Below are 15087 nucleotides of genomic sequence, written 5' to 3'. Positions count from 1 at the left end.
AAAACTCTGCCTCCATTTTTTATTCTTTTCTTCCCTCCCCCTTTTCTTCATTAGGATGCAAAGGCATTCAGAGAAGGGAATTTCTTGCTCGCTTGTTCTTTCACTAGAGGGTTGTTCCTTAACTGAAGGGTTATTCCTTAGCTGTTCTATTTATAGATCTGCTTCAGCTGCTGTTGGGAACTCACCATTTGCTGTTCAGCACTTTATGCTCAGATAGCCTCCTGGGTATATAGCATTTTCATAAATTCTGTGAATGGCACAGAGATTGCGTGAAACATTCCATCTGCATTTTGATTTCTCCAGCAAAATCTCACATCACTGTTTTCCTTTTATGTTAAAAACAATTGTTGGCGCCATCAATAATTTTATAGTATAAATAGAAAGGAAACAAACTAGCTTGTCATTCCAGAAGGCTTTTCATTGCAATCTTTTTATAGCATTACCAGTTTATAGCCTTGCATCATTACCAGTGAAACTACCAGTCTGATATATGTATCAGCAGCAGCACATGGCAAGGAATGAGAAGTTAAATTTATTCATGAAAAGCAACCACTCTCACTCAATAACATCTCAACATCTTCTTAACAGGGCCCTACATAGCCATGCAGAATAAACATGCACTAACTACTTCGTTCACACCTTGGATGAAGCTTCTGTTTTGATGCTATTGCAAGTCCATCCCAGATGCAGTGTATTGCTGGCGCTCTCCTGCACTACTGAAGACAATGGTGAACAAATGCAGTTTCCCCCACCCTCAATATACCGCTCTGACTACGTACATGGACCCGGAACTGTGCTGGGAGAGGCCAAGAGTGAATTCCCCAGCTCAGAAACAGCCTAGGGCTGTTGTAAACAGCCCTATACTGGCCCCCACACAAGGGGTGTGCTGGGTGTGAAAGAGGGCATGTCAGGGATAGGCAAAGGAATCTCTATAGTGACACTACAGTGGGGATTCTGGGCTGCTCTGGACTGCAAAGCAACTCGTAGACAACCCTCAGGAGGCTATCATAAGCTGAAGCATCAAAGGGCTGCTCCAGCTTACCCTGGGGGCCATTTTGACTCTACCGTCCCCAACCCACCTGTGAGCCGGGTCTTCCGCCTTGTGCTTTCAAGAGAGCACAGCCCAGAATCTGAACCTGAAAGCGTTGCTATTGACTTCAAGGAGAGCAGGTTCAGATCCTAACACCAGTTGCTGGAGAAAAGACAGAATAATGGTGACACCAAAGGAAGTGGGACCATTTGAAAGGGCCTTCTCCTAGCCCTCTGGAGGTGTGATTCTCTTGTGCATACCCAAGCCTTAGTCAGAACCATATCCTCCTGATCCATCTACGAGTCCCACAGCCCAGCAGGGAAGCAGGTATCGGAGCAGCCACAGCCACATTCAGGTGGCCAGCCAGAGGAACTGTTGACCAGCTGTGGCCGGGAAGGAAAAGCTGCTTGAAGTGCTCTTGGGTCACATCAATGCAGGGGCAGCAATAGGGAATCAGATGGGGAGGTGCTGCCCTTCTCCCCTCCCGCCCATCTCCTCCCTATAGCTCCCTGACTGAAAACGCTTGAGTTTGAAAATCACAGATCATGACTCAGGGAACATATTGTCTATTATAAAATAGAAAATTTTCTTCTTAACATGCAGTTGCCCCCTAGGGCCATGAGTTAGAGCCTCACAGTGCCTCAAGTGTCCCTCTGGCCATGCTGGCCTATGTCAAATTAGCCAAGTTTTGGTCCAGTTGCCAGGGGACAATTAGCCACATCCCAAAACCATCACCCCCAGGGTCATGAATTGGCACCCTTGTTGACAACCTAAATCCATACGCCAAGGATTGAATAAGCATAGACTCTAATCTACTCTCTCCTCTCAAATTGGTCCCTCTAGAGCAGGGCTGCACCATGTTCACAAGGTAGTGTGGGAAAACAGAGGACTTCAGGCTCCAGAACTGTCAATCCAGGACATTCCAACAGCACTAAACATTTTCAATTAAAAGAAAAAAATACCAGTGATACAGACCACTAATACAGGTCAATAATTCTATCGCAAAGGTATTTTGTGCATACATGACACTACAATGCAAATACAATAAGCTATTACCAGCAGGACAGTGGGGTGGGAGGGGGTATTGTTTCATGGTCTCTGTGTATATATAATGTCTACTGCAGTTTCCACGGTATGCATCCGATGAAGTGAGCTGTAGCTCACGAAAGCTCATGCACAAATAAATTGGTTAGTCTCTAAGGTGCCACAAGTACTCCTTTTCTTTTTGCAAAGACAGACTAACACGGCTGTTACTCTGAAACCTACAAAATCATGTAATTAAACATTTTACCCAGTCAACTATTCAGTTTGCCATGGTAATTAAAGACAGTTTTCATTGTGACAGTTCCACCCAGCATAACTTTTCAGCAAAAAACAGCATGAAAACACCCTTTACCCACTGCAACTCTACTGAATTTGATAACTCTGAATTACCAGTTTCTTCCCTAGTTTACACTTTGCGTGGTTCCATTGACTTCTGCAGTGATTTTCAGCCCATTCAGCCCAGAATTTGGCTCTTAAGGCCAAGAGCTCAACTGTGCTTGCACTGAGTCAGCGGAGTTTTGTTACTGATTTCAACAGGAGCAGCCCCATTACTCACTGACTGCAGTGCACCTACCTCACATGCATTAGGAGAGCAGGATTTAGCATTCAATGTCTGTATAAAAATGAAACTTTCCTGAACATTACTAGCATTTAAAAAGAGAATATCTAACAATATTAGATGTACCACCATGGATTTTTCACTCTGCCTTAAAAGGACACAAATATTTGTCATTTGCCATAAAACTACACTGCCACTAGAATACCAGGTATACACCAGGTCCCAATCCTGTGCCCATAGGTCACCCCACTGGCAGGATCAAGGCCTACCATGAACAGCAATTACTAATTTCTCTACCAGTTTCCAGTAAACCCTTGTAGTTAAAGCAACTACAAGAGTTCAATGGAAATCTGACTTTTGTAACTTAACCTTTCTATTAGTAAAATACATTATTCATTATATTCTGTTTAAAGACTCAATGGACAAACTCAGGTGCTTTTCATGATTCTTTATTGGAAATTATGTTTACCTTTACCATTGATCCTTCAGCTGTGAAAATTCTGAGTGATCAGGTTATCCTAATACACAAACATCTTACCTGCTCTCACTTTATCCCTTCTAGACCTCACAGACGAAAATGAATATGGAAAATTATCTTGCACTTTCTTCAATCAGAAGACAGGGCTGTCATATTCAAAGCAGACTAGGAGATTTAAAAACACATCTCCCATTAGTTTAGATGGAATTAATTTTAATGTCTAAATCCCCTAGCCTGTTTTGAAAATCTGAACCAGAAACCAGGAACTATATACTTTATTTCAAGTGACACCTGACAATCAAGTGAGACTTTTAAAATATATTATGTGATATTCCCAAACATTAGTAGGATATACTACTGCTATTGTGTTGCAATTGTAAGATCAGTTCAGAGATGCAGTTCTCATGTAAACTAACAACTACTTAAAGGCTCAGTCCTGGCCCCATTTACTTCACCAGGGAATGGATCAGGCCCAAGGAGGACCTCATTGTCAACAGCAAGAAATGAATTAACTTCTAACCATTCCAAGTCTGGCTTTTATAGGTTTTCAATTAATGTACACACAATATATGTCTGAGGGCCTGAGCCGAGGTCCAGTGAAACCAATGAAAAGAATGCCATTGACTTCAAAAGGCTTTGGGTAAGGCCCTTATTACACACCGTGATTACACACTAGCAACTTTAACCACTATGAGATGAGAAGATGGTCAGTCCAAGGGTTAGGACACTAGCCTGAGACATGGGTTCAAGTACCCACTCTGCCAGAGACTTCCTGTGTGTCCATAGGTAAGTTATTTAGCCTCTCTATGGCTCAGTTCTCCATCTGTAAAGTGGGAATAATAGTGCTGCCCTACCTCATGGGGATGTTGCGAGGTGCTCAGATACGCACATAAATGCCTATTACCAGGGTAAGATAGCTATGCACATGCATTCACAGAGTAACATCAATAGCTTTTCTGTAACTCCATTGGGTCATCCACAGGGTTAGAGCCAGAAGGAGAAAAAGGGACATCCCACAGGCAGTTTTTATATATATATATATATATATATATATATATATATATATATATATATATATATATAGCACTAATACCAAGAGGCACCTGTCAGGATTGGGGCCCTATTGTGCTATGTGCTGTACAAGGTATACCTGACATTGTGTCCACTCCAAAGGGCTTCACTTGATTGAAATTCTTCCCTTCCCTGCCCCTCCCCTCAAAAAGCCACAAGGGAATACAAGCATTCTACCTGCAGAGCACCAGAGGGGAAACTAAATACCTATTTAAGGTTTGGGATTTTGAATTGCATAGAAGGTGCTCCATATTGCTAATAAGAAACCAGGAATGGCAAGTATACCATTTAATTTGTAAAATTAACATGTTGACCAGGATAGCTTAAGGCACAAACACAAACCTGACACCTATGTCTAGCAGCAAGTTAGTTGTGACTTTTGTTTCAGTTATATTAAATATCACGGCTATGAACAAAAGGGAAAAAATTGTCTCCAGTATAAACACTTCTCTTTCTTTCCATACATGAGATCCATGAAGCGCACACTAGAAGGCAGCAGTATAGTGATACTATACTATCTGAAGTATCAGAACAGACATGCTAATTCTTTATCTAAGACTGATAAGGATGGAAATACATTGAGGTGGCATGGACAGTGTCACATCCTGTTTAAGAACACACAAAGCAACCAGTGGGACTATGCAGTACTAATCATGTCTTAGCAGCATTACCAGGCTGTGAGTGGAAAAAAAAATCCAGCTGAAGAATGGTGGAGTAATGCACATGAAATGTCTAGTATAATGCAATGAATACAGTAAATTATACATACACTCATGCAACTATAGTGATTTACCAGGATAACATAGCATTCATATTTCCCTCATATTTCTATGCTCTGCCATGTGGTGCACATTTGAGAAGAGCAAAATAAGTAAAAAAGTTATTAACCCCCCTGACCCAACTTCACCAGTGCAACTCCACTGCATTTTAAAGGTGATATGAACATGGGAGCAATTTTGAGAGTGTAGGAAAGGGGGCTTTAAAGCTCTGCAGAGTGAGAAATTGAACTAGAGAGAACATTGGATCTCTGCAGGCTGCATACAAGAGATAGTCCACCTATTGTCACTGGCATCAATGTTGGCACTTTAAAAAAAATAGGGAAATTTCCACACAAAAAATATTGATTAACTCTGAGTTAAGCTTGCCAGACTACATATCCCATGAAAGCAGACTGTAAGAGCAAGGAAATAAGTTGTTGAAATCATTCAATACCTCATCTACACTCCATTCACTAGTTCCCCCTTCACCATCTCAGCTACCTCTCTTCCTATGTATAGCCCACAAATCTCCACTCTTATGCTGAAAAATCAACAAGCGCCCTTAAATTGGGATGATGATCATTGGTTACACAGTACGTCCATGTATTTTGATTAATAATATAGGGTCAGTGAGACTTTCATAAATTACATTGTACATAATTGACAGGGGGAAATATCATGAGCTTCTCTTATTAGCTTTTGTACTTGGTTTGGTTTTAGTGTGGTGGGAAGTCAAGTTTAATGTCAGACTGCAAATAATGTCTGAGATAAATTGTCCCAAACATTACAAAAAAATCTGAATGGGTGATTTATGTTACTGACCATTCTACATCTGGTAATTTGGGTGTAGAAATTACAGAATTGAAATGTGGGTGTGAGTGTAATATTTGGTAAGGCTGTCCTGGGTTTTTCAGAAGATGGGGGTGGTAAAGGGAAGAGGCAGAGGATGAGAAGGAGAACTGATGAGTGAAGTGTGGTTGAGTTGCTGAATGAGTTAACTGCTTGTTTTCTTGCACTTTACAGTCTGCGTTGGTGTGGTATGCACTCAAGCAACCTTAACTCTGAGTTGAATGTGTGTGTTTTTAGGAGGGAATATGAATAAAATTAATGGTCTCATAGAAATAAGATCTTTATATCCCCTATATATGAAAAAATAGTGAAGGCTCATTTTAAAGTGTGGAACTCTCGCAAAAGCAAGTTCAGACTTGAACAAAAGATGGTGATATAGTTCAAAGAAAATAACTTACCTAAATCACAGGTGTTCTGATTTATACACTGAGAAATTACACTAATGGTCCTACAAAATGCACATAGATTAAGATTCATGAGTTCAGTTTGACGGATCTTTTATGCTGCATTGTGTTGGGAGGGGAGGAGTTAAGTCATTTTCCCCTTTGAATGGAAGAAATAACTTAAAGATGGTATTTTAGGCTGACAGTTTGTCTAGTGACCTGGAACCTCTCTTCAGAGCAAAAATTAAAGAAATACTTTCTCCAGGGTAAAATTTCTGCAGCCCTTTTTGACATCAGGTTGGGCATATATTTAATGAGCTGGCAAAGAACATTTAAATCAGCTAAGGTTTGGTGGGGTATTCATTGTTCCGTTCATTTCCATTCCGGTCCTCAAATCTCAACATAATATAGAAAATGGGGTGTTGTGTATTTTAATTGGACAGATCATAACTGGAATCTCAGACCTGAACCTCTTCAAATCACAGGATGGGAGGGTTTAAATTAGAATCCGTCATTGTGACCTAGACCCCTACTGTTTTGGTTCTAGAAGAGTTTTCTGATTCCTGTTCAGAATTTTTATGAGAGCTGCTGATTCTGTGAGATTTCCACCAGCTAGGACAAAAAACTAATATTTTTTCCCTGTCAAAATAAGTCCAAGCCTCAATTCAAACTCTAGTCTTTTTTTAAACCTAGAATCCAAACCTAAATCCCTAGACTAATCACAAACTTTATTTTGTAATGAATGATAATGAAAAGTGTGATTTTACCATATCTAAACATATTACAAACATTAATTAATTCCTCCTACCACTCCTGACATGGGTAGTAGGGATTTAAGGGAATTGCTTCACCCAACCTTGAAATGAAATCATTTCATTTGAAATACACTAGAATACCTCTTAGGAAAGGAATTAAAAAGGTTAATACTCTAGCCAATTGGAACTGCATGGGAAATGTAGGTAGGCAGAACTTAATTGCCTATGCTGAAATTTGGTCAAGACACAGTGGTTAATAACCCTCCTTTGACATAAAACACTATAGAATTTTAATTATCCAAATGGTTAGTAAATCAGGGTAAATTCTGGCCCCATTTAAGTAATTGAAAAACTCCTATAACTTCAGTGTGGCCAGGATTTAATCGTGTGATTTATAGCTCATCCAAAAGACTTTCCTTCACTTCAAGTTTTTGTTTTGTTCTGCTCCCACACCACCCCAAGAGTTATTTGGTTTTTCTCATAATCCAAAATAAATTAACACAAAAATATTGATAATTGGAAATAGCTAGAGCAGTGGTTCATAAATTTGTTCTGCCTCTTGTGTGGGGAAAGCCCCTGGCGGGCCGGGCCAGTTTGTTTACCTGCTGCGTCCGCAGGTTCGGCCGATCGTGGCTCCCAGTGGCTGTGGTTCGCTGCTCCAGGCTAGTGGGAGCTGCTGGAATCGGCAGCCAGTACGTCCCTCGGCCTGCGCAGCTTCCAGCAGCTCCCATTGGCCTGGAGCAGTAAACCGTGGCCACTGGGAGCTGCGATCGGCCGAACCTGCGGAAACGGTAGGTAAACAAACCGGCCCGGACTGCCAGGGGCTTTCCCTGCATAAGAGGCAGAACAAATTTGGGAACCACTGCGCTAGAGAATTAACATAGCAAAAGTTCATCAAAACAAAAGAAAGAAATGGTTATAACCATGGTAGGAAGTCAAAAGGGGACTCAATTCACATGAGAGATGACAATTCACATGAGAAATGTTCCATCTTTAAAGATTACAACCTATTTACTGGATGTGTAAAGCTTTACAAGGAAATTAGGAGCTAATTGCCAACTACGGAAGCATACGCTCTCCCAATTGACACTGGGGTCATTCGATGGTTCTCTTATGCCATGCCAGAACTGACTAACTTGAGGAAGCACCCACCAGGTACTGGGATATGGGCTAATTTGTAATGTGGTTAAAGTGTAACAATTACTTCTTCATATGAAAATTATTGTAATAAAATGTCGTGATTTATGTAATCCATTAGAATTCTTTGAGCATGTCAACAAAGTCATGGATAAAGGAGAACTGAATGACATAAATTATTTGGATTTTCAAAAATCTTTTGATTAATTTCATCACAAGAAGCTCTAAAAGGCCTGGGGAGAAAAATCAATCGAATAGAAACCAGCGAAGAGACTGCAAAAAATAGTAGGTATGAATGGTTAATTTTTCCACAAGGCTAAATGTGAACAACAGGGTGGCCAGAGTTTTTGTACTAATACCAATGCTTCATAATTATCTAGAAAGGGCAGGAGAGAGGGGGGATTGAAGTAAAAATAATTAGACAACAAAATTATCTAGGTTAGTCAAGAATGAGCAACTTCACAGGGAACTGAGAAGTCTAAACAAATGGGCTTCATGACAATGGGTGAAATTCAGTGTTGACAAATATAAAATATGCATATGAACTACTCACGCACATTCATATGTTGTATATTAACTAACTGCCCAAAAGAAAAAAGTTACGTACCATTACGGACAGCTCAGTGAAAACCTCTGCTCAGTGTGCAGCAGTAGAAAAAAAAATATTCACACCCCAATCCTAGAATGTATGGAATACATATAAGAAGAACGGGATAGAAGAGAATACTGAAAATAGAACGTTCTCATAAAAGTCAATGGTACACCTTCACTTGGAATATGGAGTTCAGTTCTGGTTGCCCCACCTCAGAACATAAAGCAGAAGCAGAATGGGTCCAGAAATGATTAGAGACAAGTAAATACTTCAGAACAAAGAGAGAGATTCAACAGCTTGGGTCGGTTTTGTTTAGACAAGATGACAACTAGGAGGCAACATAACAGAGATATACCAAACCAGGATGGTACATGAGAGTGTAAGTCAGGTACCCCTATTTGCCTTTTCTCATAAAAAACAAAGGCAACACATTTTTTACCAGTAAGGGGATTTTTAAAAAAATATTACACAACATAAAATTAACCTGTCGCGCTTGCTGCCACAAGATTTTATTGAGACCAACAGCTTAGCAAGATTCAAAAAAGGAGTAAAACATTTATATGGATAATGAGAACATCCAGACTTAAATCAATTGGGATTTTTTAAAATCAGGACTATAAATTCTCATGATTCAGGACATAAGCCAACCACTCTCAATAAGCCTCAGACCACCCGATACGTACTTTTATCCCTATTTTACAACTGAGATTTAGGCACAGAGGTCCAGTTCCTGGCCACTAGTAGCCCTTTTGTTTCTCTGGAGTAGCACAGCTCTATGCTCTATCCTCCCTTGTAGCTCCATAGCTTAGAGGGTATGACAAGGAAGGGGTCTGTTACTGGATAAGTTAGAGCAGAGGTCCCCAAACTGTGGGGCACGCCTCCTTAGGGGGCACAGAGGAACGTTCAGGAGGACTCGGGGGGGGGGCTAGGGGGAGGAGGAGAGTGAGCCAGTCCCATGGGGAGCGGGGAGGGAGCACCACACAGCCCTGCTCCGCTCCCAGCTCTGCTCCAGCCCTGTGTCCTGCCCTGCCCACAGTCTCAGCTCCTGACCATGGCTCCGTTCCCAGCCCTGGCCCTGCTCCCAGTCCCAGATGTGTCCCCCAGCCTTGGCCCCCTTGCCCCGTCCTCCCCCACCCCCCAGAGCCGCAGCCCCACTCCCACCCCAGCTCCGGGGAGGAGGTGTGGACAGGAGTAAGGGGGGAGCGCAACCCTGAAGTGTTTGGGGACCATTGAGTTAGAGGAACCCAGAGGTTCCTCTGATTTGTGCCAAGAGCCAAACTGACCTCTGGCCCAGGAGAGCAGAGAGAGCGTATGCATGTGCCTAATATAAAAGAGAAGGATATATAACCACCTCCAGTCCCCTCCCCCTTGGATCCACTACTACATAGAACTTGGCCATATAAGAGAAATTAATCCAGAGAGTCTAAGATCCAAATTTTCTTATGTCTTATCATTAAGGGTGCCCCAGGTTTTTAGGGCACCTAGGGTCAAGTTTTCTTGAATGCCCAGTACCTGCAGCTCACACCAATTTTATCTAAGAAAGGTAGACTTAAGTGTGAGCTACAACTTCTCAGTACTACTATTTTTTTTAACCCTAAGTGCCTCAAGTTGGGCACCCCAAAACTGAGCTACCCAATATTAGTGGATATTTGAAAACATGGGCAAGCGAGTTAGTAGCACAGGTAGCAACAGAAAATAATGCTGAGTCCTAGACCCCTGCTCTAACCAGTAGGCACACTCCCTCCTTGTTAAAGAGGAGGACTACCAGATTTTCCAATTCCACCTCAACCCTTGTAGAAACAAAGAATCAGGTCTTATGTATCTTAACATTAGGCAACAAGATGTCAAAGACAATTTACAAACTTCAGTGAAAATTCAAAACATGATTTATTTAGTTCAGTAAATTTAAAAAAAAAAATCTGATTAGAAGCTGAGTACAAAACTGCAGGGCCTAAGTAATCAGAGATGACTGATAGAGCATACATTAGCTTTTTGTTCCAGGCAGTTGTTTCAGAGCTGGGGGGGAAAAATAAATATGTATGCCCCCCCCCCCCCATCAGTAATGGCTTGTGTTCAATATTCAGAATTTGAATTTTGTGATTAGCTTGTTGGTACTGTAACTCAGTACCATCCCTCTTTGCTCTGCAATATCATTAACAGATTAAATCTTCAAAGGAAATCCCTTCCCTCCTTGCTTACAAAGGTGTGCTACACAATCAGATGCCTTACACTACATAGATTGCTCTATTCACTGACATTTTCTTTAATGATGCCATGCTCTAACTGTTCATGCACAATCCTGCTGCTGCACTTCCTAAAGCAGGCAATAATACATCAGTGATTCTGTTCACTTCTGAATACTACAGCTTCACACACCACTTCACACAGAAATGATTTTCTTATACAACTTTTTATTAAAAGCATACCTTGACCACTGCCCCGGTGTTCACCAAGGCTGAGCTCAGTGATCAGACCACAAAAAAACTTAGAGCCCTTCCATGCAAAGAAAATATCTTTAGGTCATGAATTCTGGGATCTGGAGAGTGCAGAATTGCAAATTAATCTGCTGCACACTCCTTAATGTAACCGCCCTGTATACAGGCCGCATAACACTATGGAAACAACGGAAGAAACAAAACTGAAATAAAACTTTTTAAAAAGTGACGCCAGCCATTGTACAACCTGCAAGAGAAAAGGTTCAAAGGAGGTCTGATGTTTACAGAAGTATCACTTTACATTCATCTACACAAGAAATATGGTCAAGGGTTCTTCAAAAACTGCTGGATAACCTCATTGGACCTGTAGGGTCACCATTTTGATCATAGCATAGCTCTTTGTAAGTAATCTGGGCTGGTTGCTCATTGCAAGGAAAGTCCAGGAAAGACTTTCAAGCTCTTTAAGTTTGTGGTACAGTTAGCCCTTATCATTTATTACTTTATTATGGTCATGCCTAATAACGCCAATCAAGGATAAGGCCCCATTATGCTAGAAACATTTCAGACAAGTAATAAAGAAGATAGTCCCTGCCTGTAGTGGGGTACTTGGTGGGCTAGGTGGCCTAGTGGTTAGCATCCACTCAGCTGGGGAAGGAGGGTAGTGGTAGCAGAACCCAGGCCAGCCCACTCCACCAGGCTCCAAGTCAGGGCCCTAGGAGGGTCAGCAGTGTTGATCCCTGGGCAGTGAGGAGGGTTGTGGAACCTCTGTGTTACCTGCCTGGGGTTGCTTCTTACCATTGCTCTCTCCGCCTCAGGTCCCAGATAAGTATAAAAGGGAAACCAAATCATCAGCCCCATCGAGGCTGAGCATACAGTCCTTGGTGTCTCAGGGAAGCATCACCAACTCCTTTTGCAGGAGCCTGCAGGATAGGTCTGAACTCCTCCTCAGCCCTCCTTTCTGAACTGGGTTGCTCCCTTTTCAGCCATGACTCCAGTTGGCACATGCTCTGCAGGATTAGAGCTAGCTAGTTCATATCATTGGTTGTTCATAAGATTGATGTTCATAAAATCAAAGTTCTACTGCAAAGCAATCAGACATCAGTAGAAAAGCTAAAGTCTCAGCTCACCCCTTGCCTAACAAATGCTTGAAGATGATTTGTAAGCATCACCGCAGTGGTAGATTTTAAGGAGCAATTTGAAAGAGAATATGGTTTTACAAACTTTGACAGAGGTTTTCCCAGGCATGGGGGCCATAAGATACAGCTGTTTTTGAGTGATGAGCAGAAAAGTGGGTGTTCAAGACTGGCATTATTGACAAAGTAAAGAAACTGGGCAGGGCTAAATCATAGAATATAAGGGTTGGAAGGGACCCCAGAAGGTCATCTAGTCCAACCCCCTGCTCGAAGCAGGACCAATTCCCAATTAAATCATCCCAGCCAGGGCTTTGTCAAGCCTGACCTTAAAAACCTCTAAGGAAGGAGATTCTACCACCTCCCTAGGTAACGCATTCCAGTGTTTCACCACCCTCTTAGTGAAAAAGTTTTTCCTAATATCCAATCTAAACCTCCCCCACTGCAGCTTGAGACCATTACTCCTCGTTCTGTCATCTGATACCATTGAGAACAGTCTAGAGCCATCCTCTTTGGAACCCCCTTTCAGGTAGTTGAAAGCAGCTATCAAATCCCCCCTCATTCTTCTCTTCTGCAGGCTAAACAATCCCAGCTCCCTCAGCCTCTCCTCATCAGTCATGTGTTCCAGACCCCTAATCATTTTGGTTGCCCTTCGCTGGACTCTCTCCAATTTATCCACATCCTTCTTGAAGTGTGGGGCCCAAAACTGGACACAGTACTCCAGATGAGGCCTCACCAATGTCGAATAGAGGGGAACGATCACGTCCCTCGATCTGCTCGCTATGCCCCTACTTATACATCCCAAAATGCCATTGGCCTTCTTGGCAACAAGGGCACACTGCTGACTCATATCCAGCTTCTCGTCCACTGTCACCCCTAGGTCCTTTTCCGCAGAACTGCTGCCTAGCCATTCGGTCCCTAGTCTGTAGCTGTGCATTGGGTTCTTCCGTCCTAAGTGCAGGACCCTGCACTTATCCTTATTGAACCTCATCAGATTTCTTTTGGCCCAATCCTCCAATTTGTCTAGGTCCTTCTGTATCCTATCCCTCCTCTCCAGCGTATCTACCACTCCTCCCAGTTTAGTATCATCCGCAAATTTGCTGAGAGTGCAATCCACACCATCCTCCAGATCATTTATGAAGATATTGAACAAAACCAGCCCCAGGACCGACCCTTGGGCCACTCCACTTCATACCGGCTGCCAACTAGACATGGAGCCATTGATAACTACCCGTTGAGCCCGACAATCTAGCCAGCTTTCTACCCACCTTGTAGTGCATTCATCCAGCCCATACTTCCTTAACTTGCTGACAAGAATACTGTGGGAGACTGTGTCAAAAGCTTTGCTAAAGTCAAGAAACAATACATCCACTGCTTTCCCTTCATCCACAGAACCAGTAATCTCATCATAGAAGGCGATTAGATTAGTCAGACATGACCTTCCCTTGGTGAATCCATGCTGACTGTTCCTGATCACTTTCCTCTCATGCAAGTGCTTCAGGATTGATTCTTTGAGGACCTGCTCCATGATTTTTCCAGGGACTGAAGTGAGGCTGACTGGCCTGTAGTTCCCAGGATCCTCCTTCTTCCCTTTTTTAAAGATTGGCACTACATTAGCCTTTTTCCAGTCATCCGGGACTTCCCCGGTTCGCCATGAGTTTTCAAAGATAATGGCCAATGGCTCTGCAATCACAGCCGCCAGTTCCTTCAGCACTCTCGGATGCAACTCGTCCGGCCCCATGGACTTGTGCACGTCCAGCTTTTCTAAATAGTCCCTAACCACCTCTATCTCCACAGAGGGCTGTCCATCTCTTCCCCATTTTGTGATGCCCAGCGTAGCAGTCTGGGAGCTGACCTTGTTAGTGAAAACAGAGGCAAAAAAAGCATTGAGTACATTAGCTTTTTCCACATCCTCTGTCACTAGTTTGCCTCCCTCATTCAGTAAGGGGCCCACACATTCCTTGGCTTTCTTCTTGTTGCCAACATACCTGAAGAAACCCTTCTTGTTACTCTTGACATCTCTGGCTAGCTGCAGCTCCAGGTGCGATTTGGCCCTCCTGATAACATTCCTACATGCCCGAGCAATATTTTTATACTCTTCCCTGGTCATATGTCCAACCTTCCACTTCTTGTAAGCTTCTTTTTTATGTTTAAGATCCGCTAAGATTTCACCATTAAGCCAAGCTGGTCGCCTGCCATATTTACTATTCTTTCGACTCATCGGGATGGTTTGTCCCTGTAACCTCAACAGGGATTCCTTGAAATACAGCCAGCTCTCCTGGACTCCTTTCCCCTTCAAGTTTGTGAGGAATGCTTGCATTTAATGCTATGGAGGACGTGGAGCCAATGGCAGGAAGCAGAGAGGGAGTATCTTGGTCACCATCATGATTTTGAAGGGTCTTAAGAAAATATGGACGACATAGAAACATTAGCCAACAATTCCATAATTATATTATTGGCCAATAGCCCATCCTCTTAGCATTACAGAAGCTACTCAGCTGGAGTGAATCAATACTCTCTCCTCACACCCCTGCAATCAGGCTTCTCTTTGTAAGAGTGCTAGATGAGGCAACTTGGCCCACACACATAAAAGGGCTTTAGGCACTTAAGTCCCAGATTTAGACATTGCTGTGATCCAAAAAACCTGTGCTTGGATACCGCTCAACACTGTATGTGCCTACATTTCCATTGTAAAAGTTCTTTAGGTATCTATGTATCGGTCTCTGGGTACAAGCGCTGGTGCCTTATACCAGGTGCCCAGATACCTCTCATACCTAGGCCCCACTGTGATCCACATGGCGGGGACAATAGGTGGAGGCCCCATCTAGTAGGCATTGTCAAAGCACACCTACTGACATGGGTCCCA

At 42.6% G+C, this 15087-nt stretch overlaps 1 long non-coding RNA gene across 2 annotated transcripts in view; it reads right to left on the bottom strand.

The window, feature by feature from the left end:
• The window catches only part of LOC125637198 (uncharacterized), a 211970-nt gene that overhangs the window by 28822 nt on the left and 168061 nt on the right, over positions 1-15087 (bottom strand). Inside the window, exon 1 of one of the 2 annotated variants that reach the window (XR_007356855.2) lies at positions 186-446. The exons of the other annotated variant lie outside the window; for it this stretch is intronic. This is a non-coding gene — a long non-coding RNA (uncharacterized LOC125637198). Of the gene's footprint in view, positions 1-185; positions 447-15087 lie in introns of those variants that run through there. 2 annotated transcript variants of the gene reach the window in all.

Source organism: Caretta caretta, chromosome 5 (genome assembly GCF_965140235.1).
Source record: "Caretta caretta isolate rCarCar2 chromosome 5, rCarCar1.hap1, whole genome shotgun sequence".
NCBI lineage: Eukaryota > Metazoa > Chordata > Testudines > Cheloniidae > Caretta > Caretta caretta.
This window is presented reverse-complemented; position numbering and strand designations above follow the sequence as displayed.